General features: G+C 37.7%; 1 protein-coding gene across 1 annotated transcript in view; it reads left to right on the top strand.

Annotated features, from left to right (window-relative positions):
* The window catches only part of CDKAL1 (CDKAL1 threonylcarbamoyladenosine tRNA methylthiotransferase), a gene marked incomplete at both ends in the record, with an annotated part of 639,419 nt that overhangs the window by 215,590 nt on the left and 404,340 nt on the right, over window positions 1–19,489 (top strand). The window lies entirely within an intron of this gene.

The raw sequence follows: 19,489 nt of genomic DNA, 5'->3' as shown, positions 1-19,489 counted from the left end.
CTTCGCGAATTGAGTTATTTTTTTTTCTTCCTGACCATGTAACCTAGAAAAGTAGTTTAACATTTTCACAGGAAAGAAAAATCAAAGTCCTAAACCACTTGAATATAGTTCCCTTTAAGATTTTCCCTGTATGCTAGTTAAACTTATATTGGCAGCAGTATCTTCAATTAATATTCAGTTAATTTCATTCTGATTTCCTTTTCGGTATATATCTTTAATTAATATTATGTATATATAATATGTTCAATGAATATTATTCTGATTTCCTTTTTGGTAATAATTAAGACTTCATTTCCCAGCTTTGTCCTTGGCTAAAGTCTTTTTGGAAATGTTAGCACATACCATTTTTGATGATTTTTCTCAGTAGGATTACAGTAAATATTGCCCAAGATACTAACCATATTTTGATGATTAGCAACATGAAATACATATTTTGAAATGTTCTTCTTAAGAGCTTTAAACTGAAATCGGGTATCATGACTGAATATTAAGTACTCTTAATTTCTACATTTTAATCTAAGGATCTGCCTAATTATATCTCTTGGTATACTAATATATACTTGGTGTTACTTACATTTGTTGAATTTGGTTCCTTTAAATTATGACTGTATCTGGAGAGGTTTTGTGTTTCCCACTTTAAATTCTATCTTAATAATTTAAAAGTTTGACGAGGCCAAGGCCTTCGGTTTCTTAAATTGTGGGGAGTCCCTGCGTTCACATAATGACCTTACATTTCCCACGGATATAAGTGGTCCTGCTCCTTTTTGGTTTTGTTTTCCCGCTTGAAAAATTGGTCTCCTCTGCCTTTTCCTTCGTACTATTTCCAGTTGAGAGCACGTGAACTTACTTTTCCACCCCCAGCGCCTTTCTGCCTCTCTCTAAGCACTGTTGCAGCTGGTTGTCACCGGTCACCCTTTCTCTGGTCATCCCCTCTGGTTAATCCTTCCCACTGCTGCCAGAGCCTAGAAGAGCTGACATCACCGGGACCCTCCATCAGGTTCTGGGGGTCTTTCAGTTGACCTCATGAATTTGTCCAGGACCAACATCTGGCCTTCAGTCTTAAAGATTCCAAGACACTGAAATCATCAAACTCAGAGACTGACTGTGCATTGACCACAGTGTCTAATGTAGTCTGTCTCTCTAACCTTTGCCAAATCATAATACAAGGTTGCTGCTATTTCCTTTGTCTCGGTTATCCTTCTCGAGAATTTCCTTCAATATTGCATTGCTGTCATCCTTAAATCAACTCCTCATTTCCTATATAAAATTACAACATCTCCTTTGCATTTTCTCTCTTCCACATTTCCCTTATTTTCCTGTATAATTCTTCTCACTGTTGAAGAAAATTATATATATATATATATATATATATAAATAAATGTATGCTCATTGATATTTTACTTTTTGTGTTCTATCAGTTCCCTGATAGCGAGGATTCACACGGTTTTACCATTGTATCCCTAGTACACAGAGGAATGCACACAGCAGGGATTAAATGAATTTAATTGAGTGAATGAATCACCGAGTTCTAGAATTTAAAATTTCAGTGGGATTATTTTATGTCCTCCTCATAGTACAGATTGCTTGGCTAGTTGGACAGTAATAATACTTGGATATTGGCATACCTTCTCCCAAATGATATACTTAGAGGGAAGAAGTTAAAATGCTTTTGAGAATCTCATTTTTTGTGTTTGTGTTAAATATGCTGTGCTGATAAACATCTTTTTGGCTAAGTACAATCCTTTAAGTATATTAATTTTTTTTAAAGATTTATTTATTTACACAAGCACTGGGGTACAGTCAGAAGTGTGGGAGGGTGAGAGAATTCACCAGAGCCAGAGCGGAGAGCAGAACAGGCAGACTGATGAAATACACTGCTGAGGGGAGCAGCGGGCCCTGCAGGAGAGGTCTGCGCTCCATGTGGTTCCCTCGCCCGGTGGCCGGGAATCGAACCAGTGCTACAGAGGCTGAGGGCAGTTCGCAACCCAGTGTCAACCACTGCGCCACTGGGGAGGCCCAGTATATTAATATTTTAGGGTCCCTCAAACCCTATTTTATTAAAATCTATTTCACCTCTTCAGGGTGACTTTGCAGCTACATTTGACCCATTAACTCTTAATTTTAATTATTTTCAAAGATGCTTTATTTTCTAGTCTGTGTATGTTGACATGTCACTCCTCCCAGTAGCAGTCATGCTGAGCTATTTGAAACTGTCAAGCTCACGGTTCTTGACTTCAGGCCTCTCTGCTTGCTGTAAGGTCTCCCTAGTGTGGCTGGTCTTTCCCAGCTTGCCTTGTCAGCAGTCCTGTTCTGAGTTACATACTCCTTTCTTTGGGGAGCTACTTGTTCCTCTTCCTATGACTGAGCTGAATACACCCCTCTTTCCTTTGTGCATTTGACACAACATTCCCTTTTTAACCTGATTGTGGCATTCTCCCCTGTATAATTTGTATCTTACAGTAAAATATAAGCCCCTAGATTTCTGGAAGTATTTAATTTTTCATTTTCTCTGAGTTCAGTGTATAGTACAAAATGAATACTCACTACATACTAGTTAAATAAATGTTTTACTTTAAAAGCATTACATTTCTTGTTACCATACATTCTTTAAAAGTTGATTTAGGTAGATGGGGGCTTGGGGGGGGGTAGAGAACCAAAAAAACCTAACAAAATTGCCTTAAGTAACCATTTTAAATAGCATTAAGTCATTATTTAATGTATATTTAATTTCTCTTCTCTTGGCTTTAGTAAGAAATTGGACAATAGTCTAAATTTTTTAAAGTCCACTGACAGTGCTATCACTCATCTCATCCTCTCACTTTATGGTATAAACTGACCCTTAGTAAGTCAATTATTAATTATGCTTTTGTTGGACCTCCCCATGTGGAGCAGCGGTTGAGTGCTGGGCACAGGGGTTGAATGCTCTGCAGCACCGGTAGGCTAGGGTCCCACAAAATAAAAAAAATGCTTTTGTTATTCAGAGAATTCGGTCTATACAGTCTCTCATTGAAATAGGAGTTTCTGGGGACTCCCTGGTGGCGCAGGAGGTTAAGATACAACCTATGAAGCTATCCGCAGCTTCTGCAGCACAGGTTACATCCCCAGCCAGGGAGCTACCCACCTTTCCTGTCTTGCCTGCTGCTCCCCTCAGCAGTGTATTTCCATCCATCTGCCTGTTCTGCTCCCCACTGTCTCTGGTGAATCCTTTCACCCCCCCATACCTCTGGCCTGTACCCCAGCTCTTGTATGCATAAGTAAATAAATCTTTTAAAAAAAAGAAATAGGAGTTTCTAACCTTCTCTGACTATGAATTATTTTCCTTACTCGTTTTCAGCCTTATCACTTGTTCTCATGTGAAGCATCTCTGAGTACTTCTCCACAGTATCATTCTCAATGTCTCGGTGTCTCCCCCTGCATAGAGAGCACTGTGTTTTTCATTTACACTTAAATGTTTTCAAAGAGTTATGGCCATGATTAATTCTTAGGAGATTTTTTAATAGATGAGGAAACTTAAGGTGCTGAGAGGTTAAGTAACTTCATTGCCATGCAGCTAGTGACTGGGCCTAAGACTTAATATGAACTCCTGTCAGATACTTCTGTGAATTCAAAGGAGTAAGGAATGATACCCAGTGTGGTCAGCACAGAGGGAATCTGTGAGAGCTGAATAATCTTTGAATTGTGATGACTTCTGAACTGTGCCCTAGGTAGACAGAATTTTGGTAATTATGCTTGGAGGTGTATTCAACTGCTATTGCTGCTGTAATGAACTGATAGGCCGGGTCACTCCAAGAACTCAAATTATTGTCTTGCAATTCTGGAGGTCAAAGTCTAACATGTCCTTTTTTTTTCATTAAAGATTTTATTTCTTTATACAAGAACTGTGGTACAGGTCAGAGGCACGGGAGGGTGAGAGAATTCACCAGAGACAGCGGGGAGCAGAACAGGCAGATGGACCAAAGACACTACTGAGGGGAGCAGCGGGTGAAGCGGGAGAGGTCTGCCGCGCCATGTGGGTTTCTCCCTGGCTGGCTGGGAATTGAACCAGCACTGCAGATGCTGCAGACAGCTTCACAGCGCAGCTCTCAACCCGCTGCGCCACCAGGGAGGCCCTAACACATGTATTAATGTGAATATCAAGATGTCAGCAGAACTGTGTTCTGTAGGCTGTTGAGAAGATGAGTTCCCTTTCTTTTGTCAGCACCTGGAGGCTGCCCATATTCCAGGCTCATGGTACCCTTCTTCCATCTTCAAAGTTGGCAACATTGTATTTCTTCATGACTTTCTTTCCTACAGCTCCCCCTGCCTCTTACTTTTAAGTCGCTCTAGTGGGGCACCTGGGTTAGGTCAATACCCTTCTTTTAATGTCACCTGATTAACAACTTTCACATCACCTACAACTTTAATTACCATTTGGAATGCAAGACTCCAGGGTTTAAGATAGATATGCTGAGAAAATTGTGGGCTGGGAATAGAATGAACAAGGATAGGAATGGACCATGCGAGCTTTCTAGGAAAAAGACAGTTTTGTCTGGTTTTCTGGAGTTTCCAGTAAATGTCAGGAAATGTGGGCTAAATTATCCTTTGTATGAAGAGTCTAATTTTTCAGCATGAGAAATTACCTTTAATTCATTTGGCGCAGGAAAAGGAGAGCAACTAGTGTCTGCAACAGAGGTGAGACATAATCAGAGTTGGGCATTAGGAAGCTGATCCTGGTGGTTTGGTGCTGAAAGATAGATGGATGCAAGTAAACCACTTTGGAGGACATTCTAGTAACCCAACAGGAAGGAATGAGAGCCTGCGTGGTCCTGTGCAGAATGAAAAGTAAGGATAGCAGGCCTGTGTAGAGGTTAAATAGATGAGCTTGGGCATACTTTAGTGAAGTTAATTGTCACAGTGGATTTGGAGTGTCCAAAGAATAGTTGGAGATGGGCAGAAAAGGCCAAACGGGTCTTGAGTTGGAGGGGTAAGAGTGATCGAGCAAAATAGGAAATAGAAGGAGACAGTAATCATCTCTGAAATAGACGTAACCAGAGTGGTTCTTCTGCCTTTTTTTTTTAAAGATTTATTTATTTATTTATACAAGAACTGGGGTACAGGCCAGAGGTGTGGAGGGTGAGAGGTTTCACCAGAGACAGAGCAGGGAACAGAACAGGCAGACTGACTGAAACGCACTGCTGAGGGGAGCAGCGGGTGAGTCAGGAGAGGTCTGCTGCGCCATGTGGGTATCTCCCTGCCGCCCGGGGATCGAACTCATCGTGCAGAGGCTGCGGATTGCTTCATAGTGCGGTGCTTAACCCCTTGCGCCACCAGGGAGCCCTGGTTCTTCTGCTGCTTTTTGTTGTTGTTTGTTTTAAATATGGAGTGTTAAAATACCATCAGTAGCTTTAGATTCCTTAGAGAGAAATTATACCAATTTAGGTGAACCATTTCTGCAGGTTTCTAGAGAAACCAGCTTAGAAACTCTACTAAATTTTTGCTATAGGAGGATTGCTCTTTTGAGGAGTTGGACTGTAAAGTAAGAGAGATGGACTTTAGAGAATGGAAAGATTTTTCAGCCCGAGTTTGTTTAGAGGCAGAAGAATAAGGATTAGAAATCTATTGATAGGAAAAACTGTTTAAAGAAGATTAGGTACTCAGGAAGGGAAACTATGTGGAAGAAGAGGGACACTTGTGCTTTCTTAGAGATAGCAGTGAAAGGCATGAGTTTTAGTGTTGACCTTACCAGTTCCTTTTTCTCAGACATCTTGCCACTTTAATTTAGAGAAAGCAATTCAGTTCCTCATGCTGTCTGGCAAAAGGGAGACCAGTGTTCAGTGTTACGTCCTGTTATGGCTGAGTCAAGACACCACACTCTTCGGGGTGACACTGACTTGAGATTGGGCCAGTTCTACGTTGGATTCTCTTTCCTGCCTTCCAGGAATTTGTCCATTTTGCTCCCCCTCCCTTCCTTGCTTTGGTGGTTGGGGTCGGTTGGTATTCCACCTTTGATGTTTTCTATAAACTGGAATATATTTCTCACATTAGATTGTAATTAACTATTTGGCTGCGATAGTCTTGATACAAAAATTGGTAATTCACACTAGAGTGTTTCATTTTTTTTCCTTAAATGAGTGAAGTGAGACCATCATTCTGAAGCACAACAGAAGATGATATGTGTGGGTATTTATGTTATCAACCGAGTGCTGTGGTCAATGTAATTGGGAGTTGATCTGTTCATAAACAGGAGAAATGAGCTGAGGTTTAAGAGGAGACCTAATTTGTGTGATAGCCTGATTTTTTCTAGTAGTGAGAATGGAGGTAGAGGCAAAAGGGAGGGCAATAATGTAAAGGATAAAAAAGTAAAAAATCTGAAATTGTGTCATAAAGAAGATCTGTGCTTTATTTTGCTTTCTCTGTAACTATTAAAGTCATCATTTTTGACAATCCTTTGGCAATTTTCGCTCTTCCAAAGTCAAAGTTAGATGCTGCTTAGTTCTGATGGAAGTTATATTATCATTTTTTAGCTACTACTATCAGATTATCCCTAGTTTGAAGGTCTAATCCTCCCCTGGGCTAAACACATCTTAGAAAATACTGTCTGACCCTATAATACCTTACTACACTTTCTCTTTTGAAATGTACTTTTCTTTCTTGTTATTTGCCATCTGTCAGACATAAAATAGTGGTATATGGGAACCTTGAAGAGGAATTCACCTTTTTTTGCTGCTATGTTTTTGAATTTATTGCCATCTTTTAAAATGTGTCATTTCTCCTTCTCCCACCCTCTAAAATCTTAGTTCTGGGGAAACAGACTAATTTGGGTCTTTTTACTATCTTTGTGAAATGTCCTAAATTTATTGTTCCTCTTCCAGTGGTAAATATATAGGTCCTCTGATTTTTTGAGATATTTAATTAGAAGTGCAATTAATAACTTGAATTAAGATTCCAAATTGATCTCATTAGAAGTTTTACTATAGTTGGTATCATATAGTAGTTTTAATATTTGGGAAGGATAGAATTTGAGACATCTTATCATCTCTTTGAATGACATTATTTTGATAATGATTTATTTAATAATGATTTATTGAGTCATTATGTCTTAGCAGGTGTCAAGATGTAAAGTATTCTTATTTTTTTCAGTTTAATCCTAGACATTGAAAGGTCTCAATTATGACACTGTTCTAGAGTCTGCTCTTTAGAGAAGAGCTCCTCTGCCTCAGTTCCTTCCTCAGAGACTACTGTTAGATCATGACATCTTTTTCCCAGAGACAATAGCTCAAGATAAACATTTTCCAAAACTTTAAATGGAGTTTATAGTCATTCTCTATTTCAAATATTGTGAGTCAGTAGCAGTTTTGTGTATTTGCCGCTGATGTAGGCAAATTCATTAACCTACGTCAATTTTGTCATGTATAATTTTTGTTTATTTTTTTGAGATATAAATATAAATAGTAGTAGTTACCCTCTCCTGCACTGCTGGTGGGAGTGCAAACTGGTCCAATCACTGTGGAAAGCTGTGTGGAGATTCCTCAACCTTCTAAAGATAGAGCTGCCATATGATCTAGCAATTCCACTCCTAGGTATTTACCCAAAGGACACAGAAACATTAATTCCAAAGGGCACCTGCACCCCTATGTTTATAGCAGCACTATTTACAATAGGTAAGCTTTGGAAACAACCCATATGCCCCAAAATAGATGACTGGACCAAGAAGATGTGGTACATACACAATGCAATATTACTCAGCAATCAAAAAAAGATAAACTCATGCAATTTGCAGCAACATGGATGGCGCTGGAAGGGATCATGCTTAGCGAAAAAAGCCAGAAAGAAAAAGAAAAATACAAGATGGTCTCACTCAAAGCAGGAATCTAGAAAACTTAAATAAGGGACCAGGAAATAGAATAACTGTAATAAAGAAAAAGTGAAAATCAACAAGCAACTATAAACTGGAGATACACAATGGGGAGGGGGTGGCAAAGGGAGGGATGGGGTCAAAGTAAGGGGGGTGCAATTGTATGGGGAATATAAAAATAAAAAGAAAAAGAAAGAAAAAGAAATAGTGGTAGTTAACCCATGAGGATTCATTTCTTCCCTACAACCCAGCTCTCAGATCTATAACGAAAGCAAGTCCCAGTCCAGAATTTGCGGTAAGAATTTATTAGGCAAGCTGACATAGTCCAGGTGTTCTTGTAAGTTTGATGAAGTCTTAATTCTCTCTTTTTGGGGAGAATAAGCCTTACCACTTAAACCAAATGACACAAGATTACCAGCCTCAGGCAACCAGAATTCTCTACCCAGTGTCTAGAATAAAGGTAGGCGTCTTTTATGTTCTAGGTGGGTGCTACCCAGAGTGTGGACCCTGGATGAACGTTGGGTCATTAACTACCGAAGACTGGTTTGTGAGAAGTCTGGAAATTGAAAGACATTTTAGAAACTTAAGGCATTTTAACACTGCTGCATTTTTATTATATCTTATAAGAATATTGTTTTACAAGAGTTTGGAAATAACAATCCTTGTCTCTTAGTGTAGGTAGTTTGAGAAACGGTAGATTTATTTTGTGTTGCAAGATTCCTTACCCTGTTCTGGTAAATGTTTTAGCCAGTTCACATGGGTGCCACTAATTTCACTAATGAGATCTTCATTCTATTATATTTTATGCTGTTGGTTAACTACTCCTGGTTATTAGTTAATCCCTACTATCACAAATGAAAACATAGCTACCACTTATTAAACTTCTGGTGTTGACCAAACATTAAGGAAAGATAAAACATACTAATAATCTTCTTGGGAAAGAAGATTGTGATTAAATACTAGCAGAGTGACTCTTAAGAGTTGTAGCTTAAATTAATGGGCTCATTTTTCATTATGCTCTTTATGTAAAATTCTTTTAGACTAAACTATAGACATCCCCACATGAAACTTGATCTATAAGGTCTATAAGGTATAGCTATATCTATGGGGATAGATATAGCTCTATATCTATAAGGTATAGCTATTCTATTGGCACGTAACCAAAAGGAGTAGAGATCTGTTGTTACTCTTGTTCCCTTGTAAGCACAAGGAGGCCAGGGACCTTACCTCTAATGAACTTGATATGTGGCACCTGTCTGTTAACCCTGATACCAAAGTCTGGTCATGTTATAGCAACTGTGTTACAGCGAAAGTGTTAAAGCTCACCTATCACAGCAGAAGTGTTACAGTTCTCATGATTTAGCAGTAGTGTCAAAGCTCTCGTGTTACAGCAGTAGTGTTACAACTCTAGTGTTATTCTAGAAATGTTCAAGCCCCCATGTTATAGCTCCGTTACTACAGCAAGGAAACTATTTGCTGTAGTTTATTTGGGGCCTTCAGGACTACAGTCCGGGGAATACAGCCTGAAGAAGCATTTGGATGGGTGACCAAGGAGGGTGGCTGGGTGTGTCCTTATGTAGGCAAAAGGGGTGGAGCTTAGTCCTGTGCAAATGAGATTTTTAGTGAGTGTTGTTCTGATTGGTGGAGACTTTATCAAACAGTGATGGTCCCAGTTTTAATTCTGAGTGTGGCTCGCTAGGATGGTTTCATTTTATTCCTGGAGTGGATGTGTCTGCGCATGCTGCCTCATGCCAGGGCATTTGGATGTGCTTGGGACCTGATCCTTATCAGCCTTCTGGCTCTGTTTGGTCATTACTCAGTTTCCGGATGGCTCCATGTTCACTTTTGTTGTTTATTTTTATTACAAACCTTTTTCTGAGAAGATAGTAGAGGCGAGGGTACATTGAAGAGAGCCCTGCACTTGGGCCCTGGAGACACAGCCACTTATTTTCTAGCTGCATGACTCAAGTGAATTAGATAATCTCTCAGAGCTGTTATCCTTTCTAACATGGACACGTGCTACCTACCTGATGTGCAACTTGACACGCTTGGGTACTTTAGACTTGGCCGTAGAACTTTGATGCTGCTGTATTCCACTAACCTTCTCAAGACATCTTCTCCCCTCTCGTCCTGAGCTCATCAAGCTCCTATTTGTTCATTGATAAGTGAACACTGGGCAAATAACCTTAAAAATAATTCATCCTAGTCTCTCCCACTTCTTTTAGTACAGTGTCTGCTCCTGGTAATCACTCCCTAAGTATTTTAGTATTTCGGTGACAGCAGTGTTTGTTACTTAAATGCAGACATGTGTTTTTCTGTCTGAGCTGGAATATAAATTTAATTACTTCTCCCTTGCAGTAGATGATTATTTTGTAGGAAAAAAGAATATGATAATTTAGACTATGAATGAAGTAAAACTTAAACAATTAAATGTGTGAAATTGAAGTATTTGTGGCAATTTTGAACTTGTTATGTTTCTACTCTTTTATATAAAACCTAGTTGTCCCCAAATTTACAGTCTTTGGATGTCTTCAATGGAATTCCAAAATAACTTATTTTCATTTAAATGTTGTACAGATGAAATTTTAAAGTACTATAGAATATGTTAATACTATTTAGGAAAGATCATTCATAAGAACAGTGGATGGCACTATTGGTTCATACCTCTGAAGTAATTATTGTTAAATTGCATGCTGGTTTAATAAATGCCTTGAAATAAGTGGTCCAGTTAAAACTTTAGGCAGTCCTAGGACAGGGATTTAACTTTAAATTTTGTGAATTGTTCTTTATGTAATCATTATTTCATCTAAATGTTGAAGTAGATTTATTTTCATAGTAATTTTAGAAGAAGGAATAGCCAGTTTGTAAAAATCATTTCAAATTTTAGCATGTTATAGGACATCATTGCCCTCACTAATGTGTATTTCACTTACTACTTTTTTATTAAAGGAAATTCTTTAGTTTGAGGAAGGGAGAATAACCTGGAACTTGGATAAAAGGGCCAACGTTTAAGTTTAGGCACAGCATTAAAGAAACCTTAGTCAAATTTGATTCTGTAGAATGGTTAACAGTTCTTTTTTACAGATTAGTTGATAGATGGTATGGTGAAGATACATATTATTTACAAAAACTTAAGGAAACTTTTATACTTCGGAAAGTTTATTTTATTATGTAAAAGTCTCTTATTTTTGCTCTTTGACAAAAAAGACGTGCCTCTGGACATACGTTCATTCAACAAAAGTGGTTTAGCATTTATAAAGTGCTAATATATTCACTTGGTGTCTGCCCTTGAGAATCTCACAGAAAATAACTATAAAACATTCAATGATAACATCTTTAAATGCAATACTAGAGGAGTGAATAAACGTATTTTAGGACCACAAATGATTGTTTGCATGAGTCAGAGAAGGCTTACACTAGAAGTGATATTTAGGCTATATTTTAAAGTATCTTATAGGTGGATCGATAGGCAGTTGAGACATCACAAGTGGTATTGAGTTGTACAGAGAATGATGAGTGGGTCAGTGTGGTGGTGTTTTGAGTAAGGGAATGGCAGGAGGAAAGCTAAAAAGAGGTAGTTTGTATTTGCTTGGGTTCAGATCTTGGCCTCATTCATTTCATCATTTGCTGTGTGATGTTGTTTCAGTTATTCAACCTCTCTATAGATCTCAATTTTCTCATCTACTAAATGGGAGTAATAATAGTGTTGTGAACACTAATGATAAAGGACTGATCACAAAAATCTGCAAAGAGCTGATGAGACTCAACAACAACAAAGAAAATAATCCAGTCAAAAAATGGGCAGAAGAGCTAAAAAGAAACTTCTCTGAAGAGGAAATGCAAATGGCCAACAGGCATATGAAAAAATGTTCAACATCACTTGCCATCAGGGAAATGCAAATCAAAACTACCATGAGATACCATCTTACACCAGTGAGAATGGCACATATTAAAAAAACTAGCAACAACAAATGCTGGCGAGGGTGTGGAGAAAAAGGAACTCTTCTGCACTGTTGGTGGGAGTGCAAACTGGTCCAACCACTGTGGAGAGCTGTGTGGAGATTTCTGGACCTACTAAACATAGAGCTTCCATAGGATCCAGCAACTCCACTCCTAGGTATTTACCCAAAGGACACAGAAACATCAATTCCAAAGAACACCTGCACCCCTATGTTTATAGCAGCACTGTTTACAATAGCTAAGCTTTGGAAACAACCCAAATGCCCCAAAATAGATGACTGGATCAAGAAGATGTGGTCCATATATACCATGGAATATTACTCAGCATTCAAAAAAGATAAACACATGCAATTTGCAGCAACATGGATGGCACTGGAAGGGATCATGCTCAGCGAAATAAGCCAAAAAGAAAAAGAAAAATATCGGATGGTCTCACTCATAGCAGGAATCTAGAAAACTTAAATAAGGGACCAGGAAAATGAATAAGTATAAGAAAGTGAAAATCAAAATCAACAAAAAACTATGAACCAGAGACACTTTTAGGTGGGCGGGGGCGGGAGGGGAGGGATTGGGGTCAGAATGGGGGGGCTGCAATTGTATGGGGACTATAACAATAAAATTTATTAAAAAAAAATAATAGTGTTGTGAGAATTAAGAGATCATCTATTTAAAGTTGACAACACAACTCCGGGCATGTGGTGTTTGTTCAATGCAATTATTAAATTTTTTACTATCACAACTCTGCATTGGCTTGTCATTTGCTTGTCATTTGCTTCAAACCACAGACCCGTAAGTGGCAGAGTCATGACTTGAACCGCCTTGTCTAACCAGTTCTTTTTTCCAGTAAACCACAAGGAGAGTGTTTGAACACCCAATTTTCTATCTTTGCATTGCAACTGCAGTTTAGTTAATTCAAAGGAAAGCAAGTTAGGTCTAAGAAAAAAAATTCGAGACAAATCTAGAGGATAGCTTACTAAATCCAAGAAAGTTGCTGTGGGCTTCAGATTTTTACAGAGAGAATAGTAAACATGCGTTGATCCAATGAGTCCATCAAGTGGATATGGGCTGAGGGAATTCTGCTCTGTCTTTCCGTTGTACTCTGTCCTTCCATCTTTCCTAATTTACCTCTAAAGATGCATAAAGTTCATCCAATGGAATGGAATTTGAATTTCCTGTAATGAAGTTTAAAGGATGGGCCTGCTAAATAGAATAGATTCATCAATAGATAGGTGACAGTTGTCCTTCTGTCTTGTGTGTTTGTGTAAATTGGCATATGAGTTAGGGTGCATGGAAATGAGTTGCATTTGCAAGGGCACAGTGGGAGTGGTTTATTGGGCATATCAAAAGCACTACCATCTGTCAATTTTCCCGTTGCTTCAAGAAAACTTGTGTTCCAGCCCGATCAGGAAGGGAAAAAGAACCACAAGTCTTGTGTAGTCCAATTTTAATTAAGTATAATTGGGTGCATATATATATGTGGAAAAAGGTCTTTCGTTTTTTTTCCAATACAAAAATAATATATATCTGATATTTACTTTGGAAACCACTTGGCTTTTATTTTACTACATCTCAGCATGGTAGCAGTATTGTTGTATTTTTTCTAATCCTGACAAAGCAGAATGTTGTCTTTGGCTTTTTGAAAGGCCAATAGTGCGTGCAGTTAAGACCTCATTTACTTTATCTGATGAAGTAGTCTCTAAGGAATGTCTATTTTTTTTTTTTTTTTTTTTGTAAATCCACTAATGAAACTGGGTTTAAAGCAAGATCCTTTTTTAAAATCCTGGTTTCTGTTTTTAAATAATGTAGGTAGCTTAGTGATTGCTATGATATAGGTTCTTTTTTAGGTTATCCTGAAATTAAGTATTAATTGTTAGTGAGGATATGGTTTGAGAAAATCTTTCTAGTTTGTAAAGTTCCTTTTACATACTGCTCTGTTACTGCACTTAAGGAAAACACAAACTGTCTGAAATAGAATTTTTAATCTGTCTGTCTCCATTTTCTTTTCCCATCTCTGCTGTTCCTCCCCCTCCTGCAGTGCATTTAATAAAGGTTATGAGAACAAGGTATGCAAGGATGGATTTATTTATTTAGGGCCAATAGCCCTATGTGAATGTAAGATATCACTAATCAAGGTTGGTGGTCTACCATACTCATTGAATTGTTTATGTTTATTTTTTTGCTCATTATTCATTTATTCAGCAAGCATTTGCAGCACATCTGTATGTATCAAGCTCTCAGTGCAATTAAAAAACAAAGCTTACCTAGTTTATCTTTGTCCTCCAGCATCTGAGTCTAGGATAGCTTATTTAATTGGTAAAGAAGTTTGTTTTGGTCTTCCTGGAATATTATAATTGTTTTTTTTATATGTATGAGATTTAGAATTGTGTAACTAGAAAGTATCACAGATACACATAATGATTAAAATAGGACTTGCAAAATTTATGATGCCTGAAAATGTTTTATAATGTACAGTGTTTAATACATACAATAAGCTACATTATATTATAATGGGGTGCAAGATGTATGACATTTGTCAACGAGTGAGACCCTTTTTGATAATTGACTACTTATTCTGTTAAACACCTCTAATTTCATTTCTAAAATATAAAATTGTTAAAAACCCCTTTTTCCTACTCTAGCTTTTTAAAAAAAAAAAGATTTATTTATTTATACAAGCACTGGGTACAGTCAGAAACGCGGGAGGGTGAGAGAATTCACCAGAGCCAGAGCGGGGAACAGAACAGGCAGACCGAGGAAATACTGCTGAGGGGAGCAGCAGGTGCGGCAGGAGAGGTCTGTCGGGCCATGTGGGACCCTCGCCCGGTGGCCGGGGATCGAACCAGCGCTGCAGAGGCTGCGGGCAGCTTCCCAGCCCAGCGCTCAACTGCTGCACCACCAGGGGAGGCCCTCTACTCTAGCTTTTTGTTCTTATTTCTATTATAAGGTTTTTTTTTTTTCTCATTTTCTATGTTAAACGGTCTACATGCAAAATAATAAATATAAAGATATGGTGGCAATACCAGCACTGGTGTTGACACTTTGAACACATTTTGGAAAGCGAGACAGCAGTAGCCTGTGCAATTACCCTTGTGGGAGCGGAAGTTCTGCTGTTGCTGAAAACAGTTGCAGTGATGCTAGTGACTGCCTGGAGGCTGACGTCATTCGTTTCCGCTTTGTATTTGAGTTGACTTGCACTTAATATTTTGTTTTTTGTAGTCACTTATCAAGTGAATAGTTTTCTCCATTTCATTATCTTTTTTTTTTTTTTTTGTCCAAATAGTCTATTTGGTATATAAGTAACATACCTACATACGCTCTTAACTTAAAATTTTTATGATAGATTTTCAAGGATGAATGGTAGAGGAAAGAATAATATAAACAGCTGGGACTACATCAAATTAAAGAGCTTCTGCACAGCAAAAGAGACAATATCTAAAACAAAGAGAAACCCCACCACTGGGAGAACATTTTTGCACACAACACTAATGATAAAGGACTGATCACAAAAATCTGCAAAGAGCTGATGAGACTCAACACAAACAAAGAAATTAATCCTGTCAAAAATGGGCAGAAGAGCTAAAAAGAAACTTCTCTGAAGAGGAAATGCAAATGGCCAACAGGCATATGAAAAAATGTTCAACATCACTTGTCATCAGGGAAATGCAAATCAAAACTACCATGAGATACCATCTCACACCAGTGAGAATGGCACATATTAAAAAAACTAGCAACAACAAATGTTGGCGAGGGTGTGGAGAAAAAGGAACTCTTCTGCACTGCTGGTGGGAGTGCAAACTGTTCCAACCACTGTGGAGAGCTGTGTGGAGATTTCTGGACCTACTAAACATAGAGCTTCCATAGGATCCAGCAATTCCGCTCCTAGGTATTTACCCAAAGGGCACAGAAACATCAATTCCAAAGAGCACCTGCACCCCTATGTTTATAGCAGCACTGTTTACAATAGCTAAGCTTTGGAAACAACCCAAATGCCCAAAAATAGATGATTGGATCAAGAAGATGTGGTACATATATACCATGGAATATTACTCAGCATTCAAAAAAGATAAACACATGCAATTTGCAGCAACATGGATGGCGCTGGAAGGGATCATGCTCAGCGAAATAAGCCAGAAAGAAAAGGAAAAATACCGGATGGTCTCACTCATAGCAGGAATCTAGAAAACTTAAATAAGGGACCAGGAGAATGAATAACTATAAGAAAGTGAAAATCAAAATCAACAAAAAACTATGAACCAGAGACACTTTTGTGGGGGTGGGTGGCGGGAGGGGAGGGATTGGGGTCAGAATGGGGGGGTTGCAATTGTATGGGGAATATAAAAATAAATTTTATTATTTAAAAAAAAAAGAATAATATAGATGTTTCAGGGCTGGTTCTTTGAAAAACTTAAAAAAAAAAAAAAGATTTATTTATTTATTTATACAAGCATTGGGTACAGTCAGAAGCACGGGAGGGTGAGGGAATTCACCAGAACCAGAGCGGGGAACAGAACAGGCAGACTGAGGAAGTACACTGCTGAGGGGAGCAGCGGGCGGCAGGAGAGGTCTGCGCGCCATGTGGGACCCTCTCGGTGGCCGAGGAGCAGCTGGGGATTGAACTGGCGCTGCAGAGGCCGCGGGCAGCTTCACAACCCAGCGCTCAACCGCTGTGCCACCGGGGAGGCCCATCTTTCAAAAAATTTTAATTTATCTTTTTTTGCATATCCTAAGTCACAATCCAACTGTGACAAGGTGTCATGTATAGGATGTTTCTCTGACATGCTTCATGAATGCGTGTTTGAAGTATCATCCATGTGGTTTGCCTGTTTTCATAGCTTACTTTCTTTAACCCAATAATGCTTTGCTCACATTTTCATGAGTCCTAGATCACTTTAATTAACTGTGTCATAGCTCTCTCTTCTAGTTTTTATCTTGCATTCTTTTTGTCTTTTTAAAATTATTTGTTTTCCCATTTCTTCTGTCTTCCATAGCTTCTTTCTTTTCATGAGGTGTACTCACTAGCAGGATTACTAGAACAGTTGGTCTGTATTGCCACTAGTTTGCTTTTTTCTTCTTTATATTTGCTATAGAATTACTAGATTTTTTTTTTTAAGAGGAGACCATAGAAGGTAAATGACAATGCCAAAAAGTCGCTTGTGTGAACCAGACTATATTATCTATTTTTTTTTTTTTTTTAGGATATAGTACTTTGTTCATCTGTCCTTTTCTTTATTATCATCATCTTCACTACAATCAGTTTTGGGATGTCTAACCTGTACTACTACAAATCAAAAAAGTATAGATTTTCAAATATATTTCATCATGATTTTTAATACTGAAATTATCATGTTTGTAGTTAACAACCTTTTAATGAATCTTGGACTATAAACTCAAATTATTTTAGAAAGCAATAATTTGCAATGCCAATAATTAAAAGGATACATAATTATAAAGTCTTCATTAGTGTTCCCATTTTATGGAAACAGAGGTTAATGAAATTATATAAATGTCCCCTGAGTTACCATCTTAGTTCAGTGTAGCTGAAATTTTTATTTTCATTTACTGACTGTAAAAGACCATTTAGGTTAGTATTAGCATAATTCTGGAACCAGATTGCTTGGGTCTAAATCCTGGCCCCAGTGCCTGCTGTGTAACTGAGCAAAGTGCTGTGTATCAGTTTTCTCATCTTTAAACTGGGGGTGGCAAGAATAACAGCAACAATGATATGTTTCATAGGCTTGCTGTGAGATTAAGTATATCTATATTTAACTATGAATAGCAGCTGGCAAATAATAATTGCTGTATAAATAATTGAGGCTGTGTTCTTTTTTTTTTTTTAATTCTTGCGCAATGTTTATTTTTTCTTTTGAAAATAACCTAGGTGTTTTGGTTAGTCAGTTATGGAACCATTCAAACATTTGTTTGTGTGAATGAATGAAATAATGTCTTATAGTCATACATTTCACTATTACATAATGTTTTATTAAAAATTTCTTTGTTTTGGATAATAGATGAGAAAGAACTAGTTGAACTTAAATGTATGGAATCTGAATATATGGTTTGATCCTTTGTAACCTTTTCTTGTCAGATATTTGGATGGTTAATAGAGTAACATGTGAGTTTGCATAGTGAGGAACATTTTGATTTAAGCATCTTATTAATGGACTAACCTGCCTAAGATTCTTTTTGCCAGCTAATGAGAATAGTCAGATGCCTTTTTGGTAAGGGATGGAGAAAAAAGGCCTTTTAATTAAGGATAGACTTTGCAAACTTTTTAATAAGTTCCTTTATTATTTGTAGCCCCATGGCCACATACCAACTGCCTACACACCATCTTAGTGCAAATCTATTCTTGGGTAATTAAAAATCCTTTGGCAGAATCATGTGTTCAGAGTCTGTTAGAGCCTGAAAAGATTTTAGAAACATAAAATATTTTTTTCACAAATGATGTAAAGGGACCCACTGGGTCTCATGAGACCAGTTTGGTGGCCCATGTATTGTGGTTGTAGGAGAATTTAGTTGTAGACAGAGAGAAAGAGGCTACTCTGACGTGTGGTGCAGGTTACCCTTTAGGATCTTACACTTTGATAGAAGGATTAGAAACTTCTCTGAGAATCATAAAAATGTTCTTTTATGTATCTTGCATTGAGTATGTATATATATGTATGTATGTATATATTATATATATATGCCAATAAATGGTATCACTATGGCCGTTAATGTCTGGTGAATAAACAGTGGAAAATAATGAAAGTATCTTTTCTTTTGATGTGTGAGAACCCTTGTAAGAACTTCAGACTTTATATCTCCTTGTGCTCCTCTTCTGTTCACTCTGTATTTGCCTTTGCTAACTTTATTTCTCTTTACAGGTGTGTGTTTGTGAATATCTAGCATCTTATAGTGACTAGCATATGGAAACTCACAATAAAACAGTTTTCTATTTCCAAATGCTAGTGGTATGGATTTGTTCTTAAGTACTTGCTTGTTCCTGATTCTTGACCATGCATCCCAGAGTTTCTCATTTTGTGTTTTCTAGGAGAATTAAGCCTAAACTTACACTTGAATGTCTTAAGACATTCATTGTGTATGGTGAATTAACTTCTAAGCATCTAGAATACTAAATACCTGTGTACCATTCTTGGCAGAATTGAGAAGATAATCATTTAGATTATTTTCAGTAGTAGTTAATTATCTTGTACCTCTGGTTGATAAAGGCTGATTTATTCACTTCTTTGGATCCTCCCAATACCTTTCCAAAAACTTACTTTTCTAAGAAATGCCCGTCATTAGTTGACTTCATTTTGATGTCAGTCGTTTCCTTACTCCAGATTTCCCTATATTGCAGTCTTAGTTTTGTTAAGAGTTATTGCTAAGTTTGCATTGTGCTAAATAAGTTACAGTAAATTTGATTTATTCTTTTAAAAGAAAAAATGAGTAATAAGTGTGTAAGAGAATTCTCATATTACTGTATTTTTCTCATGTAACACATACATACCTTAAAGGTCAAATTAGCTGGTGTGAATTTGAATGTGAGACATGCTAGGACCATGGCCCAGAGGCAGCGGAAGGGGACTGAACTAATAGATTGGCTATGGTAAACACTGAGTCAGCCATCACAGTTGCCCAGGTAGAGGCAGGGCATCTAAGAGTGCTGACTCTATGAATTCTTATTTCCAGAGGAGTCAATGTTAAACATGT

The sequence above is a fragment of the Talpa europaea genome (assembly GCF_964194135.1).
Source record: "Talpa europaea genome assembly, chromosome: 2".
Lineage (NCBI taxonomy): Eukaryota > Metazoa > Chordata > Mammalia > Eulipotyphla > Talpidae > Talpa > Talpa europaea.
Note: the sequence above shows the minus strand (reverse complement) of the source record. Positions and strands in the feature narration are given on the sequence as shown.